We start from the raw sequence: 11,538 nt of genomic DNA, 5'->3' as shown, positions 1-11,538 counted from the left end.
GTCGAAGTGCATGATACAATTGGAGTACGCGCCGTACTCTTTAGGGAGTTCGGCTTCCATCCATTCGGCGATGAAATCAGCCAGTACTTGTGACTTAATGGCTCGTCGTGGTTTGTATGTTATGTCGAACGGGAGGAGCTCAATAGCCCATGTAGAAATCCGGCCCGTGGCATCACAGTTATTTATTATGTCGTTGAGTGTACTTCAGAGGCCACCGTCATTGAACACTCTTGAAAGTAGTGTCGTAGTTTCCGGGATGCCATGAAGACCGCGTATGCTATATTTTGACAATGTGGGTACCATGATTTGCATGGAGTGAGGACAGTGGATATGTAGTATACCGGCTTTTGAAGCGGGAACTTATGTCCGTCCGTCTCTCGTTCGACGACGAGCACTGCGCTTACAACTTGGTGTGTTGCCGCTATATATAACAGCATTGGTTCGCCGATATTTGGCGTGGCCAAGATTGGGTTGGTTGCCAATACGGCTTTTATTTCTTCCAACCCGGCCGTGGCCGCATCCGTCCACTCAAAGTGTTCAATGCATCGAAGAAGGCGATAAAGAGGTAGTGCCTTTTCTCCTAATCGGGAGATAAAGCGGCTTAAGGCAGCCATGCATCCAGTTAACTTCTGGATTTGCTTGAGGTCTGTTGGGATAGCCAACTGTGACAAAGCTCAGATTTCAGCCGGATTTGCTTCAATTCCTCTATTGGAAACGATGAAGCCCAAGAGCTTTCCGGCGGGCACGCCGAAAACGCATTTTTCTGGATTGAGCTTGATGTCATATGTTCGGAGGTTGTCGAACGTGAGCCTCAAGTCGTCTATTAAGGATTCGATGTGTCTTGTTTTAATGACCACGTCGTCTACGTATGCCTCCACTGTTTTGCCGATTTGTGTTTCCAGGCATGTCTGAATCATGCGTTGATAGGTTGCACCGGCGTTTTTGAGCCCAAAAGGCATGGTGTTAAAACAGAAGGGGCTGTATGGAGTGATGAATGCCGTTGCGGCTTGATCGGGCTCCGCCATCTTAATTTGATGGTATCCGGAGTATGCGTCGAGGAAGCACAATGAGTCGTGTCCTGCGGTAGCGTCGATAATTTGATCGATGCGGGGGAGAGGGAAGGGATCCTTGGGGCAAGCCTTGTTAAGGTCCTTGAAATCGACACATAGGCGCCAGGATTTTGTTGGGTTTCGTAGTAATTTCAAAAATTTCCTACGCACACGCAAGATCATGTGATGCATAGCAACGAGAGGGGAGAGTGTTGTCTACGTACCCACGCAGACCGACTGCGGAAGCGTTGACGCAACATAGAGGAAGTAGTCGTACGTCTTCCCGATCCGACCGATCAAGCACCGAAACTACGGCACCTCCGAGTTCGAGCACATGTTCAGCTCGATGACGATCCCCGGACTCCGATCCAGCAAAGTGTCGGGGAAGAGTTCCGTCAGCACGATGGCGTGGTGACGATCTTGATGCACTACAGCAGCAGGGCTTCGCCTAAACTCCGCTACAGTATTATCGAGGACTATGGTGGCTGGGGGCACCGCACACGGCTAAGGAATAGATCACGTGGATCAACTTGTGTGTTTTTGGGTGCCTCTGCCTCAGTATATAAAGGACTAGAGGGGGGAGGCTGGACGGCCAAGGTGTGGCGCGCCAGGAGAGTCCTACTCCCTCTGGGAGTAGGATTCCCCCCCCCCAATCCTAGTTGGAATAGGATTCGCGGAGGGGGAAAAGAGAGAGAGGGGGCCGGCCACCTCTCCTAGTCCTAATAGGACTAGGGGAAGGGGGAGACGCGCAGCCCATGTAGGGCTGCCTCTTCTCTTTTCCACTAAGGCCCAGCATGGCCCATTTAGCTCCCGGGGGGTTCCGGTAACCTTCCCGGTACTCCGATAAAATCCCGATTTCACCCGGAACACTTCCGATATCCAAACATAGGCTTCCAATATATCAATCTTTACGTCTCGACCATTTCGAGACTCCTCGTCATGTCCGTGATCACATCTGGGACTCCGAACAACCTTCGGTACATCAAAATGCATAAACTCATAATATAACTGTCATCGTAACCTTAAGCGTGCGGACCCTACGGGTTCGAGAACAATGTAGACATGACTGAGACATGTCTCCGGTCAATAACCAATAGCGGGACCTGGATGCCCATATTGGCTCCTACATATTCTACGAAGATCTTTATCGGTCAGGCCGCATAACAACATACGTTGTTCCCTTTGTCATCGGTATGTTACTTGCCCGAGATTCGATCGTCGGTATCTCATACCTAGTTCTATCTCGTTGCCGGCAAGTCTCTTTACTCATTCCGTAATACATCATCTGGCAACTAACTCATTAGTTGCAATGCTTGCAAGGCTTATGTGATGTGCATTACCGAGAGGGCCCAGAGATACCTCTCCGACAATCGGAGTGACAAAACCTAATCTCGAAATACGCCAACCCAACATGTACCTTTGGAGACACCTATAGTACTCCTTTATAATCACCCAGTTACGTTGTGACGTTTGGTAGTACCCAAAGTGTTCCTCCGGTAAACGGGAGTTGCATAATCTCATAGTTACAGGAACATGTATAAGTCATGAAGAAAGCAATAGCAACATACTAAACGATCGGGTGCTAAGCTAATGGAATGGGTCATGTCAATCAGATCATTCACTTAATGATGTGATCCCGTTAATCAAATAACAACTCATTGTTCATGGTTAGGAAACATAACCATCTTTGATTAACGAGCTAGTCAAGTAGAGGCATACTAGTGACACTTTGTTTGTCTATGTATTCACACATGTATTATGTTTCCAGTTAATACAATTCTAGCATGAATAATAAACATTTATCATGATATAAGGAAATAAATAATAACTTTATTATTGCCTCTAGGGCATATTTCCTTCAGATTTGTCCTTCTTTGGTACCATCACCAGGTTTGCTAGCCAGTCCAGATGTTTTATTTCTCTAATGAATCCGGCCTCGAGTAACTTGGCTAGCTCTTCTCCCATGGCTTGCCACTTGGGCTCAAAGAAACTCCGAAGTGTCTTCTTGACCGGCTTGAATCCTTTTAGAATGTTAAGGCTATGCTCGGCCAGCCTCCGTGGGATTCTTGGCATGTATGAAGGATGCCAGGCAAAGATGTCCCAATTCTCGCGCAGGAACTCCCGCAGTGCGGCGTCTATTGTGGGGTTCAGCTGTGCCCCGATGGATGTTGTTTTTGTAGGGTCCGTTGGGTGGACCTAGAATTTGACTATTTCGTCCGCTGGTTTAAAAGAGGTGGACTTGGGTCTTTTGTCGAGTATCACGTCGTCCCTGTCCACTGTGGAGCGCAGCGCAGTTAGTTCTTCGGCCGCCAGGGCTTCGGATAACGCCTCGAGGGCTAGTGCGGCTGTTTTATTTTCGGTGCGGAGTGCTATGTCCGGATCACTAGCCAGAGTGATTATTCCATTGGGCCCGGTCATTTTGAGCTTCATGTACCCATAATGGGGTATAGCTTGGAAGATCGCGAATGCCTCCCGCCCTAAAAGGGCGTGGTATCCGCTACTAAATGGGGCCACTTGGAATGTGATTTCTTCGGACCTATAGTTCTCCGACGTGCCGAATACCACATCTAGTGTGATTTTTCCCGCACATCGTGCCTCCGGACTAGGGATGATTCCTCTGAAGGTCGTGCTGCTTTGCTCAATGCGGCTCTTGTCTATTTCCATCTTGCTAAGAGTTTCCTCGTATATGAGGTTTAATCCGCTGCCACCGTCCATGAGCACTTTAGTAAGCCGGAAGCCGTCCACAATTGGACTAAGGACCAAAGCAGCTGGTGCTCGAGCTGTTCTGAATTGAGGTTCGTCACTGGCATTGAAGGTTATGGCCGTGTCGTTCCATGGATTTATTGTTGCAACGTGGCAGACTTCGGCAAAGCTGCGAAGTGTTCGCTTGCGCCTATTATTTGAGGCGAAGGTCTTGAAGACTGTCAATATTGTATTGTTATTTTCCACGGGATGGTGCTATGTTGTATTGTTGGTGAGGATATCCTCGCCGCTCTTGGCCACCTGCTGGAGTATCCAACATGCTCTAAGGTTGTGTGTTGGCATGGTATCCACTGTACTGTGAATTTTGCATGGCCCATTGAGCCATCCCTCCAATACAGTTCCACGCCCTGTAGTGGGCTTTGGTTTCTTTGTAATTGGATCACGTGACTTACGAGAGTACACCTTTTTAGTTCGGGCGGGGGGTTTAGTGAGAGCCGGAGGGTCCTAGAATTTTGTTTGGGTTTTCCAGGCGCTTTCCATAGCACAGTACTTCGGTACTATGGCCGCCAAGTCAGCAAAGTGTGATGTCACAGCGACTTATGGCGTTGAGAATTCCCTTGTCCGTGCAATTTTTGCAAAAGAATGAAATTGCGTCTTCCTCGCGACAGTCCTTGACCTTGCTCATTACAAGGAGGAATCTGGCCCAATAGTGATGTATTGTCTCTTGGGGCTCTTGTCTAATGTGGGAAAGATCACTTGAGTCTGGTGGGTGGGTAGATTTAGGTCCGAACCCTGACCCGATCTGAGGCCCAGGGGCGGAGGAGTCTCCGAGCTTAACAGTTCGGGCTCCGGGATGCTGCCCAATAGTCCTGGCTCGCTGTCTAATTCTAGGTTCGAAGCTTGGGCCATGTCCTCCCGTGGACGGGTATCCGACTCGGAGAGCTCGGAAATCCGGACATAGTTTGTCCTCAAAATAGAGGAAGAATCGCTACATTGCTCCTCCACCACCGCTATCTAATGGGTGACCGACGGAGGGTTGATCTCCCTTTGGTCGGGTTTAAGCCCGATCCGATCGTAGTCCGTAGCAACTCCCAGGGCGGCGATGCGATCCAAGAGCTCGTTCAAGGAAGAGAGCTCTATTGGATCCATCTGCTTGGGGAATACCGAGCCGACGTGGATGCTATTTTTGATGACCCGAGAAGTCATCGTCGGCGCGACGGCCGAACGGGCGGTCATGACGAAGCAGCCTAATCGGAGGGTTTGGCCTACAGCCAGGGCTCCGCCTAAGGTGATGTTGTCCTTGACAACATGACGAGCCATCCGGCCTTATCGTGACGGCACAGTGGAACTCTCAATAAAAGCACCAATGTCGGTGTCAAAACCGGCGGATCTCGGGTAGGGCGTCCCGAACTGTGCGTCTAAGGCGGATGGTAACAGGAGGCAGGGGACACAATGTTTACCCAGGTTCGGGCCCTCTCGATGGAGGTAATACCCTACGTCCTGCTTGATTGATCTTGATGATATGAGTTACAAGAGTTGATCTACCACGAGATCGTAGAGGCTAAACCTTAGAAGCTAGCCTATGATTATGATTGTTGTTGTCCTACGGACTAAACCCTCCGGTTTATATAGACACCGGAGGGGGCTAGGGTTACATAGAGTCGATTACAAGGGAGGAGATCTACATATCCGAATTGCCAAGCTTGCCTTCCACGCAAAGGAGAGTCCCACCAGGACACGGGACGAAGTCTTCAATCTTGTATCTTCATAGTCCAATAGTTCGACCAAAGTATATAGTCTGCCTGTCCGAGGACCCCCTAATCCAGGACTCCCTCAGTCGTAGGTCAAGGCGGAGATATGCAAATGTTACTGGGAGACGAGCACGCCGCTGCCGTGGCGCGACGTGCACCACCCCAATAAATGGAATCTCTCCGCAGATCGGGTGCCCATTCCACCGATCCAGGTGAGCGGCCGCGCCCGACGCGAGGAGATCGCCTGCCGCTGCACCCGCCTGTTGTCAGACCTCATCAATGACTGGTATGCCCGTGGACTCCCACTGTGGGACACGTGGCTCCGCGGCGAGCACGATCTACGCCGACAATCTTTCTCTGTCGGTCGTGCTCCAAGGCAGCCCCGCCGTGCGTGTGCCGCAAGCCCGCCCCATCCACATGACTGTAGGCTGGTCCGCGGCCTGACGCAACGCCATCCCCGCCACCACCCGCTCAGATGACAGCCGAGGGGGCGGAGCTGGTGAGGCGGGTCATGGAGGACTCTGTCAACACCCACAATGAGGCCCAGTGGCAGGGGCTCGAACATATGATGGCCCTCTCCGTAGCCGGTGACGTCGCCACCCCGGAGTTCGACGCCATGGTGAAGGGGGAGGCCATGGAGGAGGTGCAACAGGAGGAGCCCACGGCATGGAACCTGGCACTGCTCTGCCAGAAGTGGTCCTGGACGAAGACAGTGTCGTGCACGCCGGAGCACGTGCACGACGAGGCATGGTCACTGTCCCCGCCGTGGGAATAGGTCGTGCAGGCGCCTCTACAGTCGCCTCCGTCCGCGCCTCCGGCCTGGCAGGGAGCGCCAGCCCACCTTTGGACGTCGCCGCCCTACATTGACCTCACGGGCGACGAGGACAACGACGGCGGCAGCTAGAGATGACGACGGCCACGGCGGCGACGGACTTCTAGTTTTTTATGTCATTTTAATTTGAGAAAAGTATGCCTTTTGTCCCTCAACTCTTGGTGAAGTCTAAATTTGGTCCCTCAACTTTAAAACTGGACAACTTACACCCCCAACTACCGAAACCGGATAAGGTTCGTCCCCGCACTTGGTTTTGATCGGTTTTGGTGTTGAGTCACCCCGGTTTTGACCCGTGCTCACTCATATTCCTGTAATTTTTTCATATCCGTGAACTTTTTGAAATCCACATACACTTTTCAACTCCACATAGTTTTTTCAAGGCCGCGTATTTTTTTTCAAAAATAAACACACTTTTTTTCAAATCAGCAAACTATTCTGAAATTCGCGTACTTTTTTCAAATCCGTGATTTTTTAACATTTACGTACCTTTTCCAAATCCCCGTATTTTTCCCAAGTTTGTGTAATTTTATCAAATCCAAGTATTTTTCAAAGCCATGAACTGTTTTTGAAATTCGCATACTTGTTTCAAGATGAAATAATTTTTGAAATCCACATATTTTTGCGTAAAAGAAGTCCATATCCGCGTACTTGTTTTCGCATAAAATTTTCAAATTCATGAACTCTTTCAATAAAATGTACTCCAATATGATAGGGTACATCAATTTTGAAAAATTAAATGAACTTAAAAAAACTAAATGAACTTTAAAAAATACGCATATTTGAAAAAGTACATGAACTTGAAAAAAGTATGCAGATTTAAAAAGTACACAAATTTTAAAAAGGTTCACGTATTTGAAAAAAATAGCCGAATTTGAAAACATCACGTGGACTTCGAAAAGGTAGGCAAATTTGAGTCGGAATAGTCAAAACCGGGATGGACAGCACCAAAACCGGTCAAAACCGTAACCAGGGATGAATCTTGTCCGGTTTCAGAAGTTAAGGGTGCAAGTTGTCTGATTTTGGAGTTGAGAGAACAAATCTAGACTCCGCCAAAAATTGAAGGACGAAAAGTATATTTTTCTTTTTTAATTTTAGGTTTATCTAAGAATGTGGTGCACTGGACTTTATGGGCCATTTATGTTTATACTTAAGGTTTTTAAATTATTTTGCAATGTCTATTTGGGTGAAATTTGCTAGTCCATTTGATGGATAATTTGGGATGCAGCGATCGGTTGAACGCACTGAAGACCGAATGACCGCATCCCAGCACGCGTATTCACTTTGCCGACACAAATGAACAAAATCCGGACTGATGGGACTGGCGGTGTGAGCGGTGACACCGAGACGGGAGAAGGAAACGTTTGATCGGCGCCAGTGATCTGATCCGCCCGTCATGTAAAACGCAACACCTTCACGGTCTTCCAGAAAGGACGCGTGAGTACGAACCTTCCAGTTCCAGGTCCGAACGATTTTATCTGAAGGAACGGTCAACTCGCGCGTAGCCCATAGGGCTGGCGACACGTCCCGCGGTGCACGTGCTGACCTACGTCCGTCTTACGGTTCGTGCGCGCCAACAACTATGCAGCACCGACACCCACGGGCCACGAGGCCAGCCAACGGCCGATCAGGTGTACCAAGCGACCCATCACGGTCAGCGCTTAAAATACTACCACTACTACCTTTTTTGTTTAGGCCAACTCCAACGCTAGACTCCAAGATGTCCGATTCATCTTCTTTTGCATGCAATCATCTCTACAAACGCACACACGCATATTTTATCGCTATGAATATCTTCGACAGACTAAGCCGACATATCATCTTAAGATTTACAAAGTTATCGTAGGTGTCTCGTCATTGATGGAACATGTCCTCACACTAAAAGCGCATTGTCGAAAATCCTGAAATAAATTCAGAAATAATGCGAGCACCAGGATTTAAATCATGGTGGGCTGGGATACCACGGTCCCTTTAACCATCCAACCTCAGATTAGTTCGCGATGTTCAATTTATTTTCATTTTGTCTGTTTGAAGCAGAAAAACAGACACGAACGTTCGGTTTTAGACGTTCGTCAACAAGTGCACCCAACCGGCGTCCGCATCTCAAACGGTCCACCCATGCAGCAACAGCTCGCCCACGCGCCTGTGCAGTAGCTCATCCTGCATGCTCGCGCAGCACTAGCTCGCCGGTGCAGCAGTGCCCACGAAGCCGCCGCGCTCGCCCCCGCCTGCCGCCACGCACGCTCGCCCCCGCCCCCGCCCCCGCCGGTTAAGTCTCAATCAACTGATAGAACATATAGAAAGAAAGAAAGAAAAATTTAAAAGAAAACTTTACACAGATCTCCATGTAGGATCTAACGAATATGACATCGATTTGGACTTTGTTAAGTCTCAATCGACTGAGATTTAGCAATCTTGTCCAGGCTCGCCTCCCTACGCCCACGCTCGCCGGAGCCTCGTCGCCCACCATGCTTGCTCGCGCCCCCGTCATGCCACCGAAGCTCGCCTCGCCGCAACCACCACCCCCCACCGCGTCCGCATCTCGCCGTACATCCGTCGCACAGCAACAACTGGCCTCGCCCTCGCGCCCCCGCCTACCACCGTGTCCGCCCACGCGCCCGCGTCGGCCGCGCGCGTTCGTCCCCGCGTGCTCGCCTCCTCGCGCCCACACTCGTCGGAGCCTCGTCGCGCACCATGCTCGTATGTGCCTCTGTCGCGCAGCAGCAGCTCGCCTCGCCACGCCGCATCTCGCCTTGCCGCGCACCGCGCCCGCATCTCGCCGCACCTTCGTCTGTTGCGCTCTCCGTCAGCCGAGCGTGAGGCGCCACCCCGTCCCGCAACTGCGGCCGCAGCCCCGCCCTGCAGCCCCAAGAGTACCGGAGCCGACGAGTGCTGGTGGTAGTACTGGCGTGCTCGAGCCCGGAGCCGACACGATGGGGAAGATAGAGAAAGGAGAAGAGGGATGGGTGGGTGGGCAGGCGGGCCCCTCTAGTTTCAATGACGGGCGGGCCAGGGATCACATGCAGAGGACACGACTTGGACGAGGATGATGTAGACCAGGTTTGAGCCCAGGATGGAGCGAGCCGGACTAGAAACATACGCTTTTTAAAAAAATGCATTGGTGCCAAGTTTAGAATTAAACCATAATGAGTTGGTAACCTAACCACCTGAGCTAAGCTCAATTCGCGTACTACCTCTGTTTATAAATATAAGATGTTTTGACAGTTTTTAAGCATCTTATATTTAGAAACAAAGGGTGTAGTAATTTTTTTTCCTGCTCCACTAGAAGCGTGCATACAAGAGAAAAAAGAATGCAGTTTTGCCCCAACGTGACAAAGATGGCTGCTCCGCAGCATCATTATAGGCCTTCCTAATTATCAATCGGAATTTGGTTTCAGTCTAAGTAGAATTTTTGGCCAATTATGCATTGACAAGTGTGGGCGCTCGTTTTGAGTCCGGTTTGACAAAAAATTCAACTGATCATGTACTAGGTGTTTGAATTTCTTTGTTGGCCCGCTCACCCCCCACCCATCCACTGCTGGATTTGTGCCCTCATCACCGTGCTAAATGTTTTTTCACTAGATTAGTGCCCTAGTCCCCGAGCTAACAGGCTTGTTTTTTTTTTACTAAAAAAAGATTTTCCAACCCGATATATTGTTGCTCTGGTTTTTTGGGCAAGCTCAGGAAGCTTTTACTAATCCGGCACAAAATTTACAGGGTCAAAAAAGATAATGTTGGGTTGGCCTGACCAAGCATGGCAGCCAACCCCTAAATAAAGAGCTTCCTTCTCGTCTCTAGGGATCCTTCTCGTCTTAAATATCCTGAAACTATTTTTTCTAGATTTTTGGGGACATATTTTAGGGTATTTTCCTACAAATACAGAACACTAGAAAATAGAAACTCACACTGGGCACTAGATTAATATGTTAGTCCAAATCCGATAAAAAAATATGCCCAAAGTGTTTATAATTGATACCAATATAACATGAATCATAGAAAAAATATCAATATATTTGAGACCTATCACAATGTTGGTTCTTTTCCTTGGCCGTGTAGATGATGAGGAAATCAATAGTGTCTGGTCGTGAGGAAGTTGCTGCCGCTAGCGGTGGCTGGACCCTAATACAGATGTGTAGGCCTAGATCCTGTCATGGTGCCCCTCGAGGCGGGATCAGTGGCTAGGATCATTTCACGAGGTGTGTGGGAGAACCAAGCGAATGTTCCTTGCTCCATGGATGATGCATGCGGGTGTCGCGTCCCTCCCGGGCACTGCTAAGGCAAACCTCCCTCCCCATGTCCATGCTCCCAATGAAAACTCATGCATGTGGTGACGAACGTCATGATGGTGGCGAGTGTCGTCGTTACGCTCAGGGGGAGGGGGGGGGGGGGGGGGGGGGGGGGCTCACTGGGGGAGTATATAATCTCCGAATGGCAGTGCGGTACAGTCGTCCGGCTAGCATGGACTGTGACACCATGCATCTCAGGCTCCATCCTTTTGGCAGCCTTGTTTGTTCCTCTCATATACATGTGGCCCTATGGTCTGGGCTCTTGGTACCCTCTGCTCGCTGGCAAGATCGGTGATCCTTGATACGAACTGAGAGGGCGGAAGGCCCTTTCCACGGCAGTTCATTGGGAAGGTGGTGATGGAGTGTGGCGGTTTCTTCTAGGAGCCACAGTTTATTTGCGTTCGGTTCCCTCGGCTGCACCTTATTTTGCATTCATGCTGCTCATGTGCTCTTGCTTGGTGGCAAGCTAGCGGCGCCCTCTGATGCATTTTTTGTGTATTGGTGTCGTTGCTTTTCGTGTTTTGTCTAACTATTATTTGACCAGTTAAGAGAGTTTCCTCAAAAACTTGTAATGTTTGATCATGCAATTTTATCTATAAAATGGTGTGTGGGCCTACTTCGAAAGATAAAGCGGGCCAAAACCGGAGTTTAACTTATTCACACAACCAAACACATATGTAATATATTCCCTAGCATTTAACGCCCCCTTTGCTTCTAGAGCTAGTCTAACATCTAGCGGTCCTCTCTTCCTTTTGATTGTAGTCTGGTAGCTGATGCTGAATATGAAAGCTCCCGGTGGTGCTTACAAATAAGCCACATCAGAATTAACTTAATCAATCTCAAGGAAACGCTCATATTTTGAAATGGCAGTAGCAAACTATTCTTTCCCTGAACTAAGTCGTACAGTGGAACATTTTATT

Source organism: Triticum urartu, chromosome 3A (genome assembly GCF_056163025.1).
Source record: "Triticum urartu cultivar PI428250 chromosome 3A, HENAU_Tu73, whole genome shotgun sequence".
In the NCBI taxonomy this organism is placed as follows: Eukaryota; Viridiplantae; Streptophyta; class Magnoliopsida; order Poales; family Poaceae; genus Triticum; species Triticum urartu.
This window is presented reverse-complemented; position numbering follows the sequence as displayed.